At 48.6% G+C, this 24500-nt stretch overlaps 1 protein-coding gene across 2 annotated transcripts in view; it reads left to right on the forward strand.

The window, feature by feature from the left end:
* The first annotated feature begins 7936 nt into the window (after positions 1-7936).
* KCNJ16 (potassium inwardly rectifying channel subfamily J member 16) overlaps positions 7937-24500 on the forward strand; it is a 105808-nt gene continuing 89244 nt past the window's right edge. The window contains exon 1 of one of the 2 annotated variants that reach the window (XM_075350674.1): positions 7937-7992. The gene's annotated coding sequence lies outside the window, so the exon portion shown is untranslated. The remainder of the gene's footprint in view (positions 7993-24500) is intronic. The other variant, XM_075350675.1, reaches the window with a different exon arrangement.

Genomic DNA, 24500 nt, shown 5'->3' on the forward strand with positions numbered 1-24500 from the left:
CCCTATGTACAAGAATATAACTACTATAATACTGCCCCTATGTACAAGAATATAACTACTATAATACTGCCCCTATGTACAAGAATATAACTACTATAACACTGCTCTCTATGTACAAGAATATAACTACTATAATACTGCCCCCTATGTACAAGAATATAACTACTATAACACTGCTCCTATGTACAAGAATATAACTACTATAATACTGCTCCTATGTACAAGAATATAACTACTATAATATTGCTCCTATGTACAAGAATATAACTACTATAATACTGCTCCTATGTACAAGAATATAACTACTATAATATTGCTCCTATGTACAAGAATATAACTACTATATTACTGCCCCTATATACAATAATATAACTACTATAATACTGTTCCTATATACAAGAATATAACTGCTATAATACTGATAGGGAATTTAGATTGTGAGCTCTAATTGGGACAGCGTTGATAATAACTGTGGAACACTGTAGAATATCAAGGTGCTATATAAGCAAGTAAAATATTTATTTTATGTCCAGTATATAACAGTATACAAATAATCATCTATATTAAATTGCTTTCTTCTAGTATTATTATTTAAGCTGTATAATATCACTTTTGTGCGCTGTTCTGCAGTACTCCTGTCTTGCTGATATTAGATGTATGGAGCCATTTTGTATGGAGAATACTTCACAATGTCACATTAGACAAATACGAGAGTTTTTAAAGCATCATTAATGCAAGGTGGATACAAAAGATAGCAGAAGCGAGCTGTGAAGAGTATACGCTTACATAATAAATGCAATCTACTTTATTAAAAGCAGTCACCACTACAGATAGTCTGTCCCTAATCCTCCTATTTTAGATTTCTGTAAATTATGTTTATTTACTTCTTTTTAAGGGAAAGGTTTGTGGCCCCCATAGATGATGTATGAGAGCCTAGTGCTCTGGATCAGTGGGGGCCCTCAGCAGTCATATTCAATGGATAGGGGATAACTTTCAAACTTGGTTGGTAATAAATCTTTAATGCATTAGTGCTATGTCTAACCTGGTGGGGTGGATCATGAAAGCCCCTGATTCGTATATACAATTCATAAGTGTCACATTGTACAAAGGCTAGTAAGACGCACCACAGCATAATCCCCACTAGGTGGCAGCAGAGTACTGAAGGAGAGACAAAGAAACAGTGTAATGGAAAGGAGGCTGAAGTACAGCAGAGTAACTTCAGCAATGTTAACAGGCGAATCACCAGGGGGCAAAAGAGTAGTCAGTCAGGGTCTAGCCAGGAAAGTCAAGTCCCTGCAAAGGGAGGATCAATATCAAAGTCAGAAAGCAGAACCGAGTCAGAAGCCGGGAGATCAGGTATGCAGAGGAAAACACAAACAACAAACAGGAGCGGGAAGTCAGGGACCAGGAGAGATGGACGAGCGGGGGAGGGTACAAGTCAGGACACAGTAGCAGGGAGGCAGGACACATCGGGAACACTCACCAGAGCCAGTATACACGCTGCATGGCAGAAATATCACTGGCACTGAGCTATAAGTAGAGAGGCAAGATATAGTGTCCTGGAATCCAGAACGAGCAAGGGAAGTTAACCCATGACATGACCAGGCCAGAGCTGGGTGTAACCAGCAGCAGGGAAAAGCTGGCCTCGATCATGACAATAAGGAACACGAAAGGGTGGTGCTGGTGCAGCAGAACGGTTGTCTGGGTGTTGAAGTTGAAGATGTAAAAAGCTGTGGAGGAGATGTTGAGCTGATGTAACAGAGCTGGGATAGTGATGATTGATGTAAGAAACTGGAATATCAATGATTGTTGAAGCCGAGCTGCAAGAGAAAATTATTGGTGTAGAAGAGCTGGAAGAGCAATGACTGATGTAGCAGAGCTGAAACAGCAATGACTGATGTATCAGAGCTGGTACAGGAATGACTGATGTAGCAGAGCTGGATCAGGAATGACTGATGTAGCAGAGTTGGAACAGCACAATGACTGATGTAGCAGAGCTGGAACAGCAATGACTGATGTAGCAGAGCTGGAACAGCAATGACTGATGTAGCAGAGCTGATACAGAAATGACTGATGTAGCAGAGCTGGAACAAAAATGTAGCAGAGCTGCCACAATGATAACTGATGAAACAAAATTAGAAAGGCAATGATTGCTATATCAGACATGGAAAATAGATGTTTGATGATGCAGAACTAAAAACGCAATGGCTGATTTAGCATGACTGGCACATTGATGACTGATGTAGCAGAGCTGGCTCAGGGATGACTAGATTAGCAACAATTACCATAATAGCAGAGTTGTTGAAGTCAGGAGTTTGCTGCCCATAGCGCAGACCAAGTGGTGACTATAGGGCCCATAAGCCAGTGGGCCCGGCACATCTTCCTCCATCCGTTATCACAATTTCAGTGGTATCTGCATCCTTAGGATGTATGAAGGGCTGCTAATAAGTCTTTGGCTTTGTGATCTTTTTTTGTTTCTATGGTAATGAATGTTACATCACATGACAGCCTTATGTGTCTAATATATGTTGTCAAAATTTTGTGTTTGTAGCTTTGTTGTTCGCACGGAGGAAAACAAAATGGCAGAGTCTAATGTGATATTCACAGCAACTGAGAGCAGAGGAGGGATACAATTCTTGTTTCTGCAAGGAAAGTGCGCGAAGGATATTCATGGTGATATGTCGCAGACATTGGGGGATATTCCACATATTCCACAGTTGAGAACTGGGTTGCGAAATTTAAAATGGGCCACTTCAGCACCAATGATGAGGAACGTCCTGGACGACCGAGAGTGGTTGTTGTTCCGGAAATTGTCGATGCTGTACACAACCTCATACTGGAGAAACGATGAATTTCAGCTAAACCAATAGCAGACATCATGGGGATTTCCCGTGAACGTGTTTGTATCATTATCCATGAACATTTGGACATGAGGAAGCTATCTGCAAAGTGGGTCCCCAAATGTTTGACAACAGATCAGAGAAACATGCGAGTGAAAAAATTCCAGTCTATTTATCAGCGTTTCCGGACTGTTAAGAACTTTCTGGATCGACTGGTCACTCTGGATGAGACATGGATTTATTTGTATGACCCTGAAAACTAGGAGCAGTAAAAAAAGTGGAGGCACAGTGGTTTTCTTCATCCAAAGACGTTCAGGGTGCAAAAATCAGCCAGTAAGGGGATGGCGTCTGTGTTCTGGGATAAGGAGGGTGTGCTGCTAGTGGACTACCTTCAAAAGGGTTCCACCATCAATGCAAGGTATTACATTGAACTTTTGGACCAATTGAAGGCAGCTCTGAAGGCCAAAATGCGAGACATGCTGTCCAAAGGAATCTTGTTCCTGTAAGACAATGCCTCCGCTCACACTGCACAAGCGACCACGGCAAAACTGGCAGAGCTGGCAAAGATAGATGACCAGATCTAGCAACCTTCAACTATCATCTGTTTCCAAACCTGAAGAAACACCTCAAGGTACTAAATGTCACACCATTTATGATGCCATGGCTGCTACAGATGCCTGGTTTGAGGCGTAACCGAAATCCTTCTTTTTGCTAGGCTTACAGAACTTGGAATACTGATGTAAGAAGTGTGTTGACATCAATGGAGACTATGTGGAATAAATATAAAGCTTCATCATCTTATCTCATTACTTTCTGGTAAAGCCAAAGACTTATCAGCAGCCCCTCGTACATACTGTTGAAAAAAATGGTGGATCACCTAGATTGGATCACTGGGTGTCAGACCAGTAACACGGCAGAACCAGTCCCCTCCAGTGGCCCAACCTTGACGTGTAATTTAGGGGCAACATGGATGTAAGGGGCACTTTGCACACTACGACATTGCAAGCCGATGCTTGTGATGCCGAGCGCGATAGTCCCCGCCCCCGTCGCATCTGCGATATCATGGTGATAGCTGCCGTAGCGAACATTATCGCTACGGCAGCTTCACATGCACTCACCTGTCCTGCGATGTCGCTCTGGCCGGCGACCCGCCTCCTTATTAAGGGGGTGTGTCGTGCGGCGTCATAGTGACGTCACACGGCAGGCGGCCAATAGAAGCGGAGGGGCGGAGATGAGCGGGACGTAAACATCCCGCCCACCTCCTTCCTTCCGCATAGCCGGCGTGAGACGCAGGTAGGAGATGTTCATCGTTCCTGCGGCTTCACACACACCGATGTGTGAAGCCGCTGGAACGAGGAACAACATCGTAACATCGGTCCTTTCCAAATTATGGAAATAACCGACGCTACACCGATGATACGATTACAACGATTTTGCGCTCGTTAATCGTAACAAAAAGGCTTTACACACTACGATATCGCCTGTGACGCCGGATGTGCGTCACTTTCCATTTGACCCCAACGACATCGCACCTGCGATGTCGTAGTGTGCAAAGTGCCCCTAAGACTCATATGACGACTGATTGACCAAGAGAGTTATACTCTATAATACTCAGAGAGCCGAAACAACGTCATCTCCCTCCATCAATGATCCAAATAATGGGCACTAGTCTGTCCGTACCCCTCATCTCATCTCATTGACCTGGTTTCTATTTGTCACTTTTGCATCCATTTTTAGCCGCTACTTATTTTTGTAATTTTTCACTCGCCCGTATGAAGTGGTCTACAAGAGCGTTATATAAAGTCATCGTCCTTCTGTGGAGTGGGCAGCTCGAGTGCTTACATAATCTGATTACTACTATTTCACTTATTTTTAACCATCAGTGTTCTCCTATTATATCTGTTAGTAGCGAAACCGGGAGGACTCAGAAACGATATACATAACACCTCTTCTCTGGAAAGTTTATTCTGAGCTCCCGGGTTCAGGAGCGCAATGCTAGAAGAACAGTGCAAACTGACACACCATTGCCATAGCAAGCATTACCTGAAAGGTTTGTGTTTGTGCGTTCATCGGTTCCTTGGTGTTCCTCCTCTTCCTCACCCCACGAATATAATATATGTTCCTTCTTTTTCACTAAAGATTCACTCATGTTCAAGGTTTTTAAACAACAGTTCCCCTCTGATGGTCCCATATTATTGAATTCCACTTAAACTTTTCACCTATAGGTTTGTTTGGATAAGATCCCTTTTCATAAAGGACTAACAATGTGGACAGTATAGTACCTACTTACCAGCAGAATAGTGAGTGCAGCTCTGGAGTATAATACAGGGTGTAACTCCGGATCAGTACAGGATAAGTACTGTAATGTATGTACACAGTGATTGCACCAGAAGAATAGTGAGTGCAGCTCTGGAGTATAATACAGGGTGTAACTCCGGATCAGTACAGGATAAGTAATGTAATGTATGTACACAGTGACTGCACCAGCAGACTAGTGAGTGCAGCACTGGAGTATAATACGGGATGTAACTGAGGATCAGTACAGGATAAGTAATGTATGTACACAGTGACTGCACCAGCAGAATAGTGAGTGCAGCTCTGGAGTATAATACAGGATGTAACTCAGGATCAGTACAGGATAAGTAATGTAATGTATGTACACAGTGACTGTACCAGCAGAATAGAGAGTGCAGCTCTGGAGTATAATACAGGAGGTATCTAAGGATCAGTACAGAATAAGTAATGTATGTACACAGTGACTCCACCAGCAGAATAGTGAGTTCAGCTCTGGAATATAATACAGGATGTAACTCAGGATCAGTACAGGATCAGTAATGTAATGTATGTACAAAGTGACTGCTCCAGCAGAATAGTGAGTGCAGCTCTGGAGTATATTACAAGATGTAACTCAGGATCAGTACAGGATAAGTAATGTAATGTATGTACACAGTGACTGTACCAGCAGAATAGAGAGTGCAGCTCTGGAGTATAATACAGGATGTAACTCAGGATCAGTACAGGAAAAGTTATGTAATGTATGTACTCAGTCACTCCACCAGCAGAATAGTGAGTGCAGCTCTAGAGTATAATATGGGATTTAACTCAGGATCACTACAGGATTAGTAATGTAATGTATGTACACAGTGTCTCTGTGGCGCCCTGGACAAGCCAGGTCGTCATAGGTACTACACCAACACACCCTACACCCCGGCTAGGCACACCTAAGTCAAACACAAATCCTTGTTGCCTTCCTCCAGGGACTCATGTCCACACCAGGGGGTGGAGCCAGGCGGTTGGTCCCACCCACCGAGGAGTTCACAGTCCTAGAGGAGGGAAAAGGAGTCAGTTTGAGTGGAGTTCAGTTCTGGAGAGGGAGGTAGTAGTAGAGGAGACTGACCGTGTCCGGGTGTGTGGCCCGGGCACACAGCAAGGTTTGCAGACGGTGGTGACCGTCTGCAGGAGAGGCTGATTGGAGTGAACCGTATGGACCGGGGACGGGCGGTGGCCCACCGGTACCGGATCGGGGAGTGAAGAGAATCCAGCACCATCCGGCAGGGCCTACGGACCCCGACCAGGCTAGGAGTCGCCGTAAAACCGGTCAAATCCGTTAGCGAAGGGAACCTCCGGGGTTTCCCAGCAGCCAAGACCCGATTGAAGGCAACAGCTCACACCATAGAGGGAAGCACAGTCACCGCCAAGGCTACAGTTCCCAGGGCCAGAGCCTGCGGGCAAAAAGGGGCTCCTTCAGCATCCATCCAAGCTGGGGAGCGGGTTACCGGTGGTAAGCCATTGGAACCGTAAACACAACATAGGTGCAGGGAAAGGCAGTCACCATCAACCTACCGGGAGGAGAACAACCGCAGCCGCCTGTGGGACCCGTCCATCCAGCCGTTTGTTTGACCAGAGACTCTGTGTGAATTACTGGCTGAGTGAGTACCGCCGTGCGGCACAGCGCTGCCCCCGCGACCCTGCACCTCACCAGGCCCCGTAACCCACCTGCCATCCCTAAACCCTCACCGGGGCCCCGGGACAACCAACCCCCTACCCACGGAGTGGAGAACCAACATCCAAGCTTCTCCCTGTCATCGCTCCCGGGATCCCCGTCCAGATCAGCGGTGGTGTCACAACTTCACCACAACCGTGGGTGGCGTCACGGACAATATCCCCAAACCACACACCAACCCCCCTTTCACTCACGGGCGAGGAACGCCGCTCGAGTCCCCGGGATCCGGCCCACCGCTCGAGCCACCACCGAGCAGCAGCAGCAGCCGGACCCGAGCAGTGGGTGAGCGCAGCATCCCCTCCTCCGCCCGCGACATCTCCACCAGCAGAATAGTGAGTGCAGCTCTGGAGTATAGGATGTAACTCAGCATCAGTACAGTATAAGTAATGTAATCTATGTACACAGTGATTGCACCAGCAGAATAGAGTGCAGCTCTGGAGTAAAGTACAGGATAAGTAATGTAATGTGTGTACACTGTGAGTCCACCAGCAGAATAGTGAGTGCAGCTCTGGTGTAAAGTACAGGATAAGTAATGTAATGTGTGTACACTGTGAGTCCACCAGCAGAATAGTGAGTGCAGCTCTGGAGTATAATACAGGGTGTAACTCATGATCAGTACAGGATAAGTAATGTAATGTATGTACACAGTGACTCCACCAGCAGAATAGTGAGTGCAGCTCTGGAGTATAATAGAAGATATAACTCAGAGTCAGTATCAATAATATGAGGAATTTAGAAAGTGACTCAGGTTAGGCAGTTTTTATATAATTCTATATGTAACCTGTAGAATGAGCACTCGTAGACCTTGCTGGGATTGTCTCATACACCTGTACAGAGTCTGGCCCGGTTTATTACAGGTTATTACGGCTGTGACCAGCTCTCGGTCAGGTAATATAAGAAGTTATTGTGTGCATTGTCATAGGATAAGCTGCACAGTAGGCTGCAAATAGGTGACACAGGTTGTCCCCAAGCATTCAGCAAGATCCCAATCTCTCCGCACAGATGATTAGGGTCAGATCATTATTCTAGAGTAAATATTTAACCCAAATTCCTGATTGCTAACTATACTAACAAGGAAGAGCCATTCCCAGGATTGCCAGGCACAAGCGAGGAGCGGACGAGCCACATGAGACCCCCGGGTAACACCAGGTAGGAGTTAGATTGGGTCATTTAGAGTATTTGGGGGCAGGTGGGTCTGTTCTGCTCTATAGTAATGTTCACACCACTTTTTCGAAAATGTTGTCCCAATTTGTTGTCCTTGGCATAAACTGTCTACACAGGCGTGTTAGCCCTGGTGTCCTCCTGTGCGGTTGAGGGAAGTCTAGGCCCCCTTGGACACCAGGGCCTGTGTGAAGCTGAGCCCTTTGCAGCCCCATAGTTTGCTCATGTTTTCCTTAGGCCCACACACCGCTTATCACAACTCCCTGATAAAATGAAAGTATTCCAGTGACTTGATGAACGTGCACGTCCGCAGGTAAACATCTGAAGTATGCCTCCACCGATCACCTCCATGTGCCCTTTACAGATCTAGTGAACGGGCTCTTGTGGATGTGACTCCAACCTACCCCCATATTTTTATAGGGAACGATCAGGGGCTAGATTCCTTTTAATACGGATGAGCACCTGAGGCTTTCGACCAGCACAGAAATACCTATATGGCCGTATTATATAGATAATGTATAACACTGTGATTGAATTTCATATACACTGGAACCTTGGTTTAAGAGTAACTTGGTTTGAGAGTGTTTTGCAAGACAAGCAAAGCTTTTTCCAAATTTGTAACTTGGTTTAAGAGCAATGCTTTGCAATAAGAGCAAATACTCACCGTGCGCACTTCCAGTTCTGTCCTTTCACCGCGCTCTGACCTGCTCTGGAGGTAATTTTCTGTCCATATATACTGTGTACAGTATACAGTATACAGTATACAATTGCACAGTACAGTATATACTATATAGCATTTCTATCAATTTGCATTTGTGGATACAGTACTGTACTCTCTTTCTGATAACCAGTGCAACACATTGCTTATACTGTATCTCCCGCACACCAAAAATTCTATTGTAAGGTAATGTGGCGCCCTGGACAAGCCAGGGGCCACAGAGAACAACACCCACACACCCCACACTCCCGGTCAGGCACACCGAAGTCAGACACAAACCCTTGTTGCCTTCCTCCAGGGGCTGATGTTCACACCAGGGGGGTGGGCCAGGTGGTTGGCCCCGCCCACCGAGGAGTTCACAGTCCTGGAGGCAAGAAAAGCAGGCAGATCAGTTTGAGAGTGGAAGTGAGAGGAAGGAAAGTGGTAGTAGAGCAGACTGAAGTTGGTCCGGGTGTGTGGCCCGGACGGATCAGCAAGGTTGGCAGACGGTGGTGACCGTCTGCAGGAGTGGCCTATCGGAGTCTACCGTAAGGACCGTGGACGGGTGGTGGCCCAGCGGTACCGGACCGGTACGCAAAGAGAAGCCAGCACCATCCGGCAGGGGCTTACGGACCCCGGCAAGGCTAGGAGTCGCTGTGAATTTGCCAAATCCATTAGCGAAGGGAACCTCCTGGGTTTCCCAGCAGCCAAGTCCCGACAGAAGGCAACCGTCCAACCGAGAGAGGGAAACATAGTCACCGCCAAGGCTAAAGTTCCCAGGGCCAAAGCCTGCGGGCAAAAGGGGCTCCTCCAGCACCCATCCAAGCTGGGGAGCGGGTTACCGGTGGGAACCCATTGGAACCATTACACTACATAGGTGCAGGGAAAGGCAGTCACCATCAACCTGCCGGGAGAAACAACACCGCAGCCGTCTGTGGGACCCGTCCATCCAGCCGTGTGTTTTACCGAGAACTGTGTCCTCATCATTGGCTGAGTGAGTACCACCGTGCCGTGCGGCACAGCGCTGCCCCCGTGACCCTGCACCTCACCAGGCCCCGTAATCTGCCTGCCATCCATCCTTACCCCATCACCGGGCCCCGGGACAACCAACCCCCCTACCCACGGAGGGGAGAACTAACATCCAGGCTGCTCCCTGTCATCGCTCCCGGGATCCCCGTCCAGAGCAGCGGTGGTGTCATCAATATCACCACAACCGTGGGTGGCGTCACGGACAATAACCAAATCCCCACAATCAATTCCCCCTTTTCACTCACGGGCGAGGAACGCCGCTCGAGTCCCCTGGATCCGGCCCACCGCTCGAGCCACCACCGAGCAGCAGCAGCCGCAGCAGCAGCGGCCGGACCCGAGCAGTGGGAGAGCGCAGCGTCCCCTCCTCCGCCCGCGACAGTAACATGCAGTTTAATCTGTTTTACATGTTTTTTACTGTACAGTATTTTGTATTAGTGTACAGTAATAATTTTATATGAATACAGCACATTATTTTGTATTACTGTAAAACGTTTGTATAAATACAGTAAATATTTTTGGGTTGTGGAACAAATTGCCTGTGTTTCAATTATTTCCTATGGGAAAATTTGCTTTGATATAAGAGTAACTTGGTTTAAGAGCAACTCCCGGAACCAATTATGCTTGTAATCCAAGGTTCCACTGTATAAAGCTATTAGGCCAATATATGTTGGTATTACTTGAGCACTATATGATGGTATGTGCTAGGCCAGTAATTACAAATATTATCACAGATAAAACCCTAATGCCTCAAAAAACCTTGGTACTGGGACCGATAAGGTATTTTATAATTATTGTCTATACACTATATACACGTCAATCATTGAATTCAAGTTTTTCCTTCAGTCCCGCTGCCCACGGGCTATAATATCCAGCTACTCACGCCCAGTGTATAACATGCTGCCCCTCACCCCCTATGAATAGTATCTGGCCCCTCATCCCCAGTGTATAACCTTTGCCCTGCTCCCGGTATATAACATACAGCCCCTCACTCACTGGTGTATAACTTCCAGCCCCTTTTCCCCTGTCGCGGGCGGAGGGGTTTGTGAATGCCGCTCGCCTTTTAATCGCTGGCGCTGGGGTCCGGTGCTTCTGCTCCTCGGTGGCTCGAGCGCGGGGCCCGTCCCAGGGGCTCGAGCAGCGCCTCCTCACCCACGAGTGATAAGGGGAGGGAAGGTTGGTTTGTGGTGGGATGTCAGTTGTGACGCCACCCACAGGTCGTGGTGATGGTGGGCACCACCGCTGCTGGTGACGGGGGATCCCGGGAACGATGGCGGAGAGCAGCTAAGGTGTTGACCCCTCCGTGGGTAGCGGCTGTTGGTCCCGGGGCCCCGGTTGGGTAGTAGGGAGGAGGGATAGGTGCAGGTGCCGATGCGGGGAGGCAGCGTGGACGCGGGGGCAACGTTGCGGTGCAGCGCAGTGCCGGATGGCACTGGTGTACTCACTCAGGTAGACAAGAACAGAGTCTCTGGTAAAGTCTCTGCGGTGTCTTCACTCTCCCCGGACGGGTTGATGGTGGCTGTCTTTCCCTGCACCTATGTGTAAGTGTTTGACTCCTATGGCTTCCCACGGGTAGTCCGCTCCCCGGCTTGTACGTGTTGGGAGAGCCCGTTTGCCCGCAGGCGCTGGCCCTTGGATCTCTGGCCGTTAGTAGTGGCTCTTATCTGGACGGGTTGGGCTGTTGCCTTCTGACGGGACTTGGTTGGGAATGAACCCCTGAGGTCCAGACCGCAGTCAGAGAATTTGACCTTTACGGCAGCTTCCGAGCCTAGTTGGGGTCTGAGTACCCTGCCTTGGTGCTTGGCTTCAATCCGCTCCCTGGTTCGGTACCGGCAGGCCACCGCCTGACCCCGGTCCTACGGTTCCGCTGACCTCCACCAACTCCTGCAGACTGCCACCACCATCTGCCGACCTTGCTGATTGTGCCTGGGCTCCGACCCAGACACACACAGACTTTCTCCTCTCACTACCACCTCTCCACTTCCACTCCTGAACTTGACTTCTGCTAAACTCACTACTTTTCCCGCCTCCAGGCCTGTGAACTCCTCGGTGGGTGGGGCCAACCGCCTGCCTGCGCCTCACCTGGTGTGGACATCAGACCCTGGAGGGAGGCAACAAGGGTTTTGGTTTGACTGGTGTTCCTGACCGGGGGAGGGGGGTGTGTGTATGTGATGTTATTCTGTGACCTCTGGGGTACACTGCGTCACACTCCCAGTGTATAACCCCCAGCCCCTCAACCCCTTTTTTTACAGTATAACATCCAGCCCGTCAACCCCAATGTATATCATCTGCCCCTCCTCGCCCACTGGTGTATACCATCCGGCTCCTCATACCCTGGTGTATAACCTTTGCCCCCCCCTTCCACCGGTAAATAACATCCAGCACCTCACCCCTGGTGTATAACCCCTGGACTCTAGCCCCCCATTGTATAACATCTGGCCACTCACCCCCAGTGTATAATAACATCCGGCCCCTTTCCCCCTGTGTATAACCTCTGGCGCCTTGCCCCCTGTATACAACATCTGGCCCCTCACCCATGCCATCTGCTTTGACTTACCTGTGACGGTCCTGTAATAGCAGTCACCGGGGTAACCAGTCTATTTGTGACATTTCTTTCTTTCTAAATATTCTCCTGTTAGTGATATTGGGCTGAAAAGTCACCAGCATTCTGATGACCCTGTCGCGGGCGGAGGAGGGGACGCCGCGCTCTCCCCACTGCTCGGGTCCGGCTGCGGCGGCTACTGCGGCCTGCTGCTGCTCGGTGGCTCGAGCGATGGGCCGGATCCCGGGGACTCTGGCGGCGCTCCTCGCCCGTGAGTGAAAGGGGGTTGTTGGGTGTGGTGTTTATTGTCCGTGACGCCACCCATGGTTGTGGTGATTTGTTGACACCACCGCTGCTCTGTATGGGGATCCCGGGAGTGATGGTATGGGGCAGCTGGATGTTAATCCTCCCCTCCGTGGGTAGGGGGTTTGGTGGTCCCGGGGCCCAGTGATGAGGTGGGTGATGCAGGGCTTGGTGGGATGCAGGGACGCGGGGGCAGCTCTGTGCCTTGCGGCATGTGGTACTCACTCAGCCTGAGACGATGACACAGTTCTCGGTAAAACACACGGCTGGAAAGACGGTTCCCACGGACGGCTGCACTTGCTTTCCCCAGTAGGTGACGGTCCCTTTTTCCTGCACCTAAGATGATGATGGTTGCGATGGGTTCCCACCGGTAACCCGCTCCCCGGCTTGGATATGGGCCGGAGGAGCCCTACTTTGCCCGCAGGCGCTGGCCCTGAAACACTGGTGCCTTGGCGGTGGCGGTGTCTCTCTGTTACGGTTGGACTGTTGCCTTCAATCGGGACTTGGTTGTTGGGAGACAGTCGTCCCCTTCACTGACGGATTTGGCAAATTATGGCGACTCCTAGCCTTGCCGGGATCCGAAAGGCCCCTGCCCTGGTGCTGACTGCTCTTTGTATACCGCTCCGGTACCGCCGGGCCACCACCCGTCCGCGGTCCTTCCAGCAACTTCCAAGCAGTCACCCCTGCAGACAGTCACCGCCGTCTGCTGACCTTGCTGTCTCTCAGTCCGGGGCACACACTCGGACTAACTACAGGCTTTACAAACTGTCACTCTCCCTTTCCTCAGCTTCTCTCCTTTTTCTCCTTTACCACTTCCTTCCACTTCACTGTTTACTCCTTTCCGTCCCTAGCTGGACTGCCTGGTTTTCCCGCCTCCAGAGCTGTGAACTCCTCGGTGGGCGGAGCCGACCGCCTGGCCCACCCTCTGGTGTGGACACCAGCTCCTGGAGGAAGGCAACAAGGATTTTTGGGTTAGCTTTGGTGTTCCTAACTGGGGTGTAGGGTGTGGTGGTGTTATGACCTGTGACCCCTGGCTTGCCCAGGGTGTCACAACCCCATAACTCCAAAGTCCAGATCTCCTCTGGTAACATCAGCACAAACACTGCACCCGGCGGGAGCTTCATTACTGAGCAGCTGCAGCCATACATCACCAAGCACACAATGCCAAGCCATACATCACCAAGCACAATGCTGAGCGTTGGATGGAGCAATGTAAAGCTGCCACCACTTGACTCTAGAGGAAACATGTTCTGTCCAGTGATGGATCACACTTCTATCTGGTGTCAGATGGACGAGTCTGGATTTGGTGAAAGGAAAATGTACCCGGCTGACTACATTTTGCTTGCTGCACAGTTTGGTGGAGGAGGAAAATAACTACTTTAGCACCCACGGGGCAAGGGGTTAACTTTACTTGTCACCGGGCCAGTGATGTCAGGTCAGGGGGATGTCACGGGTGGCCCTTGCCCAGTTTCGTGGCCCCGAGGTGTACATTAAAGGGGACGATGATTGAATGGAAGTTTGTCTCGTGACGCCACCTGTGGTAAGCGGCCAGGGATTAGCCGCCGCTGTGAGTAATGTCCTTCGGGGCTGATGGTGTCACAGCAAGGATAGTTCTGCTCCCCACAGGTGGAGCAGGCCCCGGTGAGGATGATGAGGATGATAGTCGGCCGCTGTCGCTGGAGTGCGGGGCGACGGGGCCAGCAATGATAGACTTAGGCAGCAAGTACGGGTCAAGATCTTTATACTCACAGTTCTGGTGCTGCACCCAGGGTACCGGTCTCCGCCGTGATGGGCCCCAGCCGATCCCAGGTAAGTTCAAGGTAAACGCCGGTGTTGTGAATTGAGAGACCTTCCTTCTTGCGCTTGATGTTGGATCCCTGTGGCCTGAAGCTACTTGGGGACCCCGGTTCTTGTAACACAGCTACCGTCCCATATGCAGGTCCGCTGTGGGGCCTGACCGTAATCCCATCCCCAGGCCCTATGTGCCACAGTGCTACGGAAAGTGGTGGTGGCTAGAGGGACGTAGAATCCCCCTGTCCTGCAGATTCTCGTAGTCCAACATGGAGTATGTTCCACCCTAGGGCTCTGCACCCTGCTCTGCGCCGAATCCGAGGGAACAATGAAGCTCTCCCCTCAGCAACCGTGTTTCTCCTCTGTCTCTCTAGCTCACCCGGTCGTCTCCTGCTTTTTCCATTCGGGTCGGTCCTAGCTGGAGAAGCTCTTAAGCACTCTCTCCAGCGACCGTGTTGTTTTGTGTCCCAGACTATTCTGAAGTGATATTCCTGTGTGTTCTGTAACTTCCCCAGTGCTGACCCACCTCCCAGGCAGTTGCCCTGGTAACTGGGAATTTCCCAGGCTGGCTGATTTCCTGAGTTGTGTAACTGACTGGCTCACTAACTGGGTGTTTGTGGGAATGTTGTATAAGTGCTAAACCAGCGATTAACCTCTTCATTACACGGGATAAGTACTGCAGCTTAAGTGAGATGCAGTACCCTGTGGCGACTGAAGCCTCATTAGTGCCACACTACTATGGCTTGTTTTTCAGAGTTCGGCCTCGGCCCCTTAGTTCTAGTGATTGTAAATCTTAATTCTTTAACACAGACATGTTGGACAATTGTAGCTTCAAGCTTTGTGAGAACAGTTTAGGGAAGACCCCTTCTGTTCTCCATGACTATGCCCAGTACACAAGGTTCATACAGACATGGAGGGGAAGAGCACGACCGGCCACACAGGGCCCGGACCTCAGCCCCATCCAACCCCTCTGATTTTATGACCCCGGCCTCTCCCAAACATCAGGGTCTGAGCTCACAAATGCTCGTCTGGATGAAGCGGCAAAGATTCCCACAGACCCCTCCAAAATCTTGTAGAAATCCTTCCCAGAAGAGCAGAAAGGGGCCGAATCAATGCTAATGTCCATTGATCTAGAGCAGAAGATGAGAAAAGCTCCTAGATCTGGAATCTGGAGGGGGCACTTACTTTTCTCCACATAATGAATATTTAATGCTCTGCACAACACTATTTGCTTTCCTTATTGTATTGTGACAGCTTCTGTTGTTGCTGTGTTCTCTGGAGCTTTGTGAATCCAGCTGTAAGTATTGTATGGCACTATCAGAAACCATAAATCGTCCCTACATACTGTATATGGAAAATCCTCCAGGCATATACAGTAAAGGCTGCTCTACACGTTACAATTAATCGTGCGATCGCATTTGCGATCGCACCCGCCCCCATCGTTTGTGCTGCACGGGCAATTTCTTGCCCATGTCATACAATGTTGTAACACCCGTCACACGTACTTACCTTCCGAACGACCTTGCTGCGGGCGGCGAACATCCACTTCCTGAAGGGGAAGGGACGTTTGGCGCCACAGCGACGTCACACAGCAGCCGGCCAATAGAAGCGGAGGGGCGGAGATGAGTGGGACGTAAACATTCTGCCCACCTCCTTCCTTCCGCATTGCCGGCGGGACGCAGGTAAGCTGTGTTCATCGTTCCCGGGGTGTCACACGGAGCGATGTGTGCTGCCTCGGGAACAATGAACAACTGGACGTTCGATTTTTAGAAAATGAGCGACGTGTCAACGATGAACGAGCAGGTGAGTATTTCTGCTCGTTCATAGCTGTCACATGCTACGATATCACTAACGATGCTGGATGTGCGTCACTTACGACGTGACCCCGCCGACATCTTGTTAGATATATCGTAGCGTGTAAAGCCCGCTTTAGTCCCCTGACATTCAGTGGGTGAAATAAGTATTGAACACCACCAATTTTCTAAGTAAATATATTTCTAAAGGTGCTATTGACATGAATCTCTCACCAAATGTCGGTAACAACCGATCCATAGAAGCAATGGCTCAACAAGCAGACAGTCCAGCACCACTGACTCCAATGAGAGCTAATTTTTCAGCAATAGCAACTAGCTGGAAAGGAGAGGTGGGACCAAATAGCAGGGGGTGCCAACCAAAAAATATGGGCAACAAATTAAAATTCTAAAAATCGTAGAAAAGAAAGGGGTGCTCACCCAAAATAGGGAAAAACAGTCCTTTATTTCACATGGACAGCAGGAAATAGAGGGAGGATGCGGGAAGCGAGGACGATGGCTGCCGTGCTTTTTGAAAGAGGATTTTGTGTGTATTACCGCCTATTTGAGTACTAAAAACTCTTTCTATGCCGGCAAACATTAAACAATCTGGGTTACACATATGAGCTGAACAAACGTGATCAATTAGTCTAGGGGAGCCCTTCCCTGTAAGAATGGAGATGTAGTGTTCCCGAAATCTGACAAAAAGAGGGCGAATGGTGTTGCCAATGTAAAAGAAACCGCAAGGGTAAAAAAACACAATAAACTACAAATTTTGTTCTGCATGTGATGAATTGTTTCACTGGGATAAATCTACGGGGTACTTTGCACGTTGCGACATCGCTACTGCGATATCGTCGGGGTCAAATCGAAAGTGACGCACATCCGGCGCCGGTAACGACATCGCAACGTGTAAAGCCTAGATGCGCCGATAAACGATCGCAAAAGCGTCGTAAATCGGTGATCTGTGTAGCGTCGGACATTTTCATAATTTCGCACCAATAGGAGATACGATGTTCTTCCTCGTTCCTGCGGCAGCACACATCGCTGTGTGTGAAGCCGCAGGAGCGAGGATCATCTCCTTACCTGCCTCCACCGCCAATGCGGAAGGAAGGAGGTGGGTACGATGTTTATGCCCCGCTCATCTCCACCCCTCCGCTTCTATTGGCCACCTGCCGTGTGACTTCGCTGTGATGCCGCAATACCCGCCCCCTTAGGAAGGAGGCGGGTCGCCGGGCAGAGCGACGTCGCAAGGCAGGTAAGTACGTGTGAAGCTGCCGTAGCGATAATGTTCGCTACGGCAGCCATCACAAGATATCGCATGTGCGATGGGGGCGGGTACTATCGCGCTCGGCATCACTAACATCGGCTAGCGATGTTGCAGCGTGCAAAGTACCCCTATCACCCAACTTCGAAGGATTGGAAATGCAATGGAAGGTGTTATGATCTGGAACCATGGAAGACCAACACAAATCATTGGCAAAAGGTGACAAAAGCATTGGCAACTAATCTGGCCGCCATCCCCTTTACTAACCATCACAACTAGAAGTAACCGAGGGGTGAACTAACATCCTGTGCACCGCGAACCCAGCCGGAGAACTAACTATCCTAAAGGTAGGAAAGATGAATAACTCTCTGCCTCAGAAAATAGACAAGAATAGCAAGCCCCCCACATTCAAAGACTGCGGTGATATAGGAAAAACACAATACACAGGTAGATGACAGGATTAGCAAAAGGTGAGGCCCCCGCTGACTAAAATAGGAAAGGACAGGAAAGGGACTGATGGTGGCCAGAGAAAAACCCTGCAAAATACCAACTTCCTGATAGTACAAAAAGGCCCTCAGATTGCTCGATCTGAACTCCGTCCTATACCAGGTGCCCTTGTCATACCAATGAACAGAAAACAAGAATTATAACAAATTCAATAAGCCACGAACACATGGACCCAAAGGAGCTATACTCCACACAGAACTGCAGGGAGTTCCTCAACAATCCACTGAGGGGGAAAATCCCTGGAAGGAAATAAACTGAAACCAACCACAACAAATGACAAACCCAGATAAGAAAAAGAACCAGACAATAAATAAAGAGCAAGCACTTATCTGGAGTAGATGTGGTGTAGAGCAGGATTAAGCAGGCTAGAGATACAAAGAACAACTGACATCCGGCAACAGCCTGCAATCAGACCAGGACTTAAATAGGCAGAGAATTAGCAAAGGAAACACCCACTGCACAACACACCTGGTCTCTGTCCAAACCATTCCTGGCCACCAGAGGGAGCCTCCCAGCAGCCAAAACATAACTAACATTCACAACAGGAAAGTACAAAAAGAACAGTTACCGCATTTGAAATTACCTGTCAATCGCATATCATCTAGCCAGTTCCTGCATCTATTTTTAAACCTATTACAGGTCAGAACATCACCTAGGTTTTTTGCATCTTTTATTAGTAATCGGCGGTTTGCTAAAACTTATATCTTTTAAATCCTTGTCCTTTTCTAAAATATGCCAATGGTTGAAAATAGCAGAACGAATCACGTTATCTAAAGAACCATGTGTGAAGTTGAAGGTAAATCTTTTCGTAAAAATATATCATTATCGTTGTTGATTCTTCTTAGGTGTAAGAACTGACTGTATGGTACCGCTTTTTTAGTGTGCCAAGGATATGCACTGTTGAAATGTAGAAGGGAATTTTGGTGGATGTATTTTTTTCTGTACAACTGATCTTGTAATATGGTCTCCATCAATGTCAAGGAAAAAATCCAGCGAAAGACCTCCAAAAACCGAGGAGAATCAAAAACGATGATGATATATTTTTAAAACTAGCTGATGAATTAAAAACTAGATTCTTACAACGGGGGTACCCACCCCAATTATTGGATACAGCTTTTGTTAAAGCCACTTCTCTGGCTACCATTAATTCAATACATTCTAATGTAAAAAAAACTACAAAAAGGGGTTTGTGACGTCACCCACGGTATGTGGTGATATTGGACACCACCGCTGCAGTTACGGGGCACCCGGGGGAGATGTTGTGCAGCAAGTTGTTAACCCCTCCGTGGGCAGGGATGGTGGCCCCGGGACCCGTTGGGGGGTTTGGTGGTGCAGGGCGATGGGCGACCGCAGGGTGCTGGTGTACTCACTATTAGAAAACACACGAGTCTCTGGTAAACCAAGGTGATGGTGTTCGGTGCCCGCAGCTGGCTGGTGGTCTCTGTCTTTCTCCTGCACCTGTTTTGAAAAGGTGGACTGCCTGTGCTTGCAACTTCAGGAGTCCGCTCCCGGCTAATTGTCGCCTAAGGAGCCTGTTGCCCGCAGACGCTGGCCCGTGGGATCTCTGAGCCGTGGTGGTGGCCTGTTATCCCCCTCGGTGGGCTGTTGCCTTCAATCGGGACTTTGGGTGGGACAGGACCTCTAGTCCTGGCCGCAATCAGTTAATTAACTAGTTCCAGTCGCTTCTGGGCCTAGCTTCAGGGTCTGAGTACCCCCCTGTGTGCTCCGGTTTCCGAGTCGGTTCCCCGGGTCGGTACCGGCGGGCCACTACCCTGTCCTGGTCCACCTCGGTTCCACCGAGCCGTCTTCCCGGCTCCTGCGGATGGAGACCGCTGTCTGCCTCCTAGCCAAAGGCACCAGGGCTCCTACCCTGGTACCTGTCCTATTTGGGATATTCGCCTCTGCTGGAGCTGGACACAGCTCCAGCCCACACTCCTCTCCAACTTGAACTCTAAACTTGTCTGACTTTTCCCCACCCCGAGCTGATAGGTGGGCGTCTTCCAACCGTCTGGTTTCGCCCCCTGGTGTGTCCATCAAGCCCTTAGGGGGGTGACTAGGGTTTTAAGGTTGGCTGTGTGTTACCTGTGAGGGAAGGGTGTAATCCGGGGCCCTATTTGTGACTACCTGGCCCGGCCAGGGCGTCACAATAGCACCGGGGAAAAGGACTTGGGCATAATAGTAGATCCCAGATTCAACATGAGCCAACAGTGCGGAGCTGCAGCTAAAAAGGCCACCAAAATTCTGGTGTGTATCAAGAGAAGCATTGAATCTAGATCAAGAGAGGTAATTATTCCCCTATACTCTGCCCTGGTCAGACCCCACCTGGAATACTGTGTACAGTTCTGGGCGCCCCAATTCAAGAAAGACATTCATATATTGGAGCAAGTCCAGAGAAGAGCAACCAAGATGGTAGAAGGTCTGCAAACCATGTTATGAATAGCGGCTAAAAGAACTAGGGATGTTTAGTTTGAAAAAAAGAGGGCTGAGAGGAGACTTAATAACGGTCTACAAATATCTGAAAGGTGGTCACAGTGCAGAGGGAACCATCCTATTTTCATTAGCACAAGGAAGTACAAGAAGCAATTGGATGAAACTAAAAGGAAGGAGATTCAGATTAGACATTAGTAAACAGTTTCTGCAGTGAGGGCGGTCAGGGAGCGGAACAGGCTACCACGGGAGGTGGTGAGGGCAGTCAGAGAATGGAACAGGCTACCACGGGCGGTAGTGAGCTCTGCCATCAATGGAAATCTTCAACCGGAAACTGGATAAACATAGCTGGGATGATTTAGGAAAGCCTTTACTCACAGGGGATTGGACCCGATGGCTCTTGAGGTCCCTTCCAACTCTACCATTCTATGATTCTTGAAAAGAATCCTAGGTGATGTTCTGACCTGTTATAGGTTTAAAAATAGGAACTGGCTAGATAATATGCGACCCCTATGATCTGCTTCCCAGCATCTATGGGTCAATTTACACTGCAAGATGAACCAGGATTCCTAGGAACTCTCATTCATGAAGGAGAAAAACGGTCTCACATTGGATGAAATGAATTTTTTAATTAGATCATTGTTCTCGTCAGCGCATCATTCTGTGCTGCTGAGAATGATGGTAGTTCAGGAGCGATTGAGTTCCGATCTGTTACCCATCACTTGGTGTTCATCGTTAAGAGCAGTCTGCTTGTGTAAATAGGCTAAAAACGGGATATTTGCCTATCAGCAGTCAATTAATGCCGCAGAATCAGGAACTGTAAATCCACCTTAAAGAGGACCAACCACCAAGATTTTCATATATAAACTAAATCCAGTGCTATACTGGCCCTATCATGCTGATTCTAAACATACCTTTAGTTGTGAGATCAGATGTATACTTTCTGAAATATAAGTATTGGTTGTGAAATGCACTATTATTTGATTGATAGGTGCTGCTGAATTTTGAATACAGTATGGAAAAAGGTATTTAGTCAGCCACCAATTGTGCAAGTTCTCCCACTTAAAAAGATGAGAGGCCTGTAGTTGACATCATATGTAGACCACAACTATGAGAGACAAAATGAGAAAACAAATACAGAAAATCACTTTGTCTGATTTGGTAAGATTTTTTTTGCAAATTATGGTGGAAAATAAGTATTTAGTCATCTAAAAACATGCAAGATTTCTGGCTCTCATAGACTTGTACCTTCTTCTTTAAGAGGCTCCTCTGTCCTCCACTCATTACCTGTAGCAACGGCACCTGTTTGAATTTGGTATTAGTAGAAAAGACACCTGTCCCCAACCTCAAACAGTCACTCTCCAAACTCCACTATGGTGAAGACCAAAGAGCTGTCAGAGGACACCAGAAACAAAATTGTAGCCCTGCACCAGGCTGGGAAGACTGAATCTGCAATAGGCAAGCAACTTGGTGTGATGAAATCAACTGTGGAAGCAATAATAAGAAAATGGAAGGCATACAAGACCACTGATAATTTCCCTCGAACTGGGGCTCCATGCCAGATCTCACCCCTTGGGGTCAAAATGATCACAAGAACGATGAGAAAAAAATCCAGAACTACACGGGGGGACCTAGTGAATGACCTGCATAGTGCTGGGACCACCATAGCAAAATCAACCATCAGTAACACACTTCGCCACCGGGACTTAGACTCTGCAGTGCCAGATGTGTTCCCCTGCTTAAGCCAGTACATGTCTGGGCCCGTCTGAAGTTTGCTAGAGAGCATTTGGATTAACCAGAAGAGTATTGGGAGAATGTCATGGTCTGATGAAACCAAAGTAGAACTGTTTGGTAGAAACACAACTCATTGTGTTTGGAGGAGACAGAATGCTGAGTTGCATCCAAAGAACATCATACCTACTGTGAAGCATGGGGGTGGCAACATCATGCTTTGGGGCTGTTTCCCTGCAAAGGGACCAGGACAACTGATCCGTGTACATGAAAGAATGAAAGGGGCCATGTATCGTGAGATTTTGAGTGCAAACCTCCTTCCATTAGCTAGGGCATTGAAGATGGAGCGTGACTGGGTCTTTCAGCATGATACTGATCCCAAGCATACCGCCAGGGCAACAAAGGAGTGGCTTCGTAAGAAGCAAATGAAGTCCTGTAGTGGCCTAGCCAGTCTCCAGATCTCAATCCCAAAGAAAATCTTTGGAGGGAGTTGAAAGTCTGTATTGCCCAGCAACATGCCCTAAACATCACTGCTCCAGAGGAGATCTGCATGGAGGAATGGGCCAACATACCATCAACAGTGTGTGTCAACCTTGTGAAGACTAAGGCGGGCTTTGCACACTACGACATCGCAGGTGCGATGTCGGTGGGGTCAAATTGAAAACAACGCACTTCCGGCATCGCATGCGACATCGCAGTGTGTAAAGCCTAGATGATACGATTAACGAGCGCAAAAGCGTCGTAATCGTATCATCGGTGCAGCGTCGGCGTAATCCATGATTATGCTGACGCGACAGTCCGATGTCGTTCCTCGCTCCTGCGGCAGCACACATCGTGTGTGAAGCCGCAGGAGCGAGGAACATCTCCTACCGGCGTCACTGCGGCTTCCGTAGGATATGCGAAAGGAAGGAGATGGGCGGGATGTTTACATCCCATTCATCTCCGGCCCTCCGCTCCGATTGGCCGCCTGGCGTGTGACGTCGCTATGACGCCGCACTACCCGCCCCCTTAAGAAGGAGGCAGGTTGCCGGCCAGAGTGACGGTCGCAGGACAGGTGAGTCCATGTGAAGCTGCCGTAGCGATAATGTTCGCTACGGCAGCTATCACAAGGAAATCGCTGCTGCGACGGGGGCGGGGACTATCGCGCTCGGCATCGCAGTATCGGCCTGCGATGTCACAGCGTGCAAAGTACCCCTTAGGGTGCATGCTTACAATCAGTCTTTGCAGCGTTTTGGATGTAGCGTATTTTTGCTGTGTCCAAAATGCTGCATTGAACAGTAAAAGCATAGTGGATGGGATTCCTAGAAATTCCGTACCCACTGTGCTTGTTTTTTCCACAGCAAACACTGTCCTGCAGTGTGGCTTTCCAAGCTACAGCATGTCATTTGTTTGCTGCAGATTTACATGTGTCCTCCATAGGGAGAACAGAAGAGAGACACCGCAGCGCACTGAACCCTGATCGTGGGTAAGAGCAGCTGTGGTATCCTGCGTTCTCCTGAGACGGAAACTCGCGACCCCGCAGGTCAGGACCCACTGCATAAAGAACGCAGTGAGTCCTGAGAGTGGGCATATACCCTTACAGAAAACGTTTGACCTCTATCATTGCCAACAAAGGATATATAACAAAATATTGAGATGAACTTTTGTTATTGACCAAATACTTATTTTCCACCATAATTTGCAAAAAAAATCTTGACAAATTAGACAAGGTGATTTTCTGGATTTGTTTTTTAAGTGGGAGAACTGAATAATTGGTGGCTATCTAAATACTTTTTTTCCCACTGTAGGTGGGTGGGATTTTACTAGTTATTCCCGCCCCTGTCTTCCTGCCTGCCCCCCCCCCCCGTCTCTGTTATTACAGGGGGAGGAGGGAGGAAGGACAGGTAGGAAGACAGGGGCAGGAATAACTAGCAGAACCCAGCCCACCTATTAGATATTCTGCAGCACCTATCAATCAAATAACAGTGTATTTCACAAACTTTACTTGCCTATATTTCAGAAAGTATACATCCGATCTCACAAGTAAAGATATGTTTCAAATTAGCATGATAGCGCCAGTATAGAACTGTCTTTAGTTTATATATAAAAATCCTGGTGGTTGGTCCTCTTTAAGGCGAATATGCCCAACTATGTCCAAATGGCCACACCCCGATGACTAGTGATAGAGATCGGTCTCGTTTGAGAAGTAGGCTGCCTTAGATGATAATAATTAAGATCGCATTGTTGAAGCCCCAATTTCCATTTTATTCTCTTGCTATGTATTCTTTGTTTATTTCAAAAGTGTCAGACGAAGAGCAGCGTTAACTTGGACAAACAAGTTTCACAATTTGGGGCGGACTTAGGAGAACAGCACAAATATTTGCTTTGTTTCCTTCAATGCTTGTTAACTACATTCCGACTCGAAAACACGTTGGT

This window comes from Anomaloglossus baeobatrachus, chromosome 5 (genome assembly GCF_048569485.1).
Source record: "Anomaloglossus baeobatrachus isolate aAnoBae1 chromosome 5, aAnoBae1.hap1, whole genome shotgun sequence".
Taxonomy (NCBI): Eukaryota; Metazoa; Chordata; class Amphibia; order Anura; family Aromobatidae; genus Anomaloglossus; species Anomaloglossus baeobatrachus.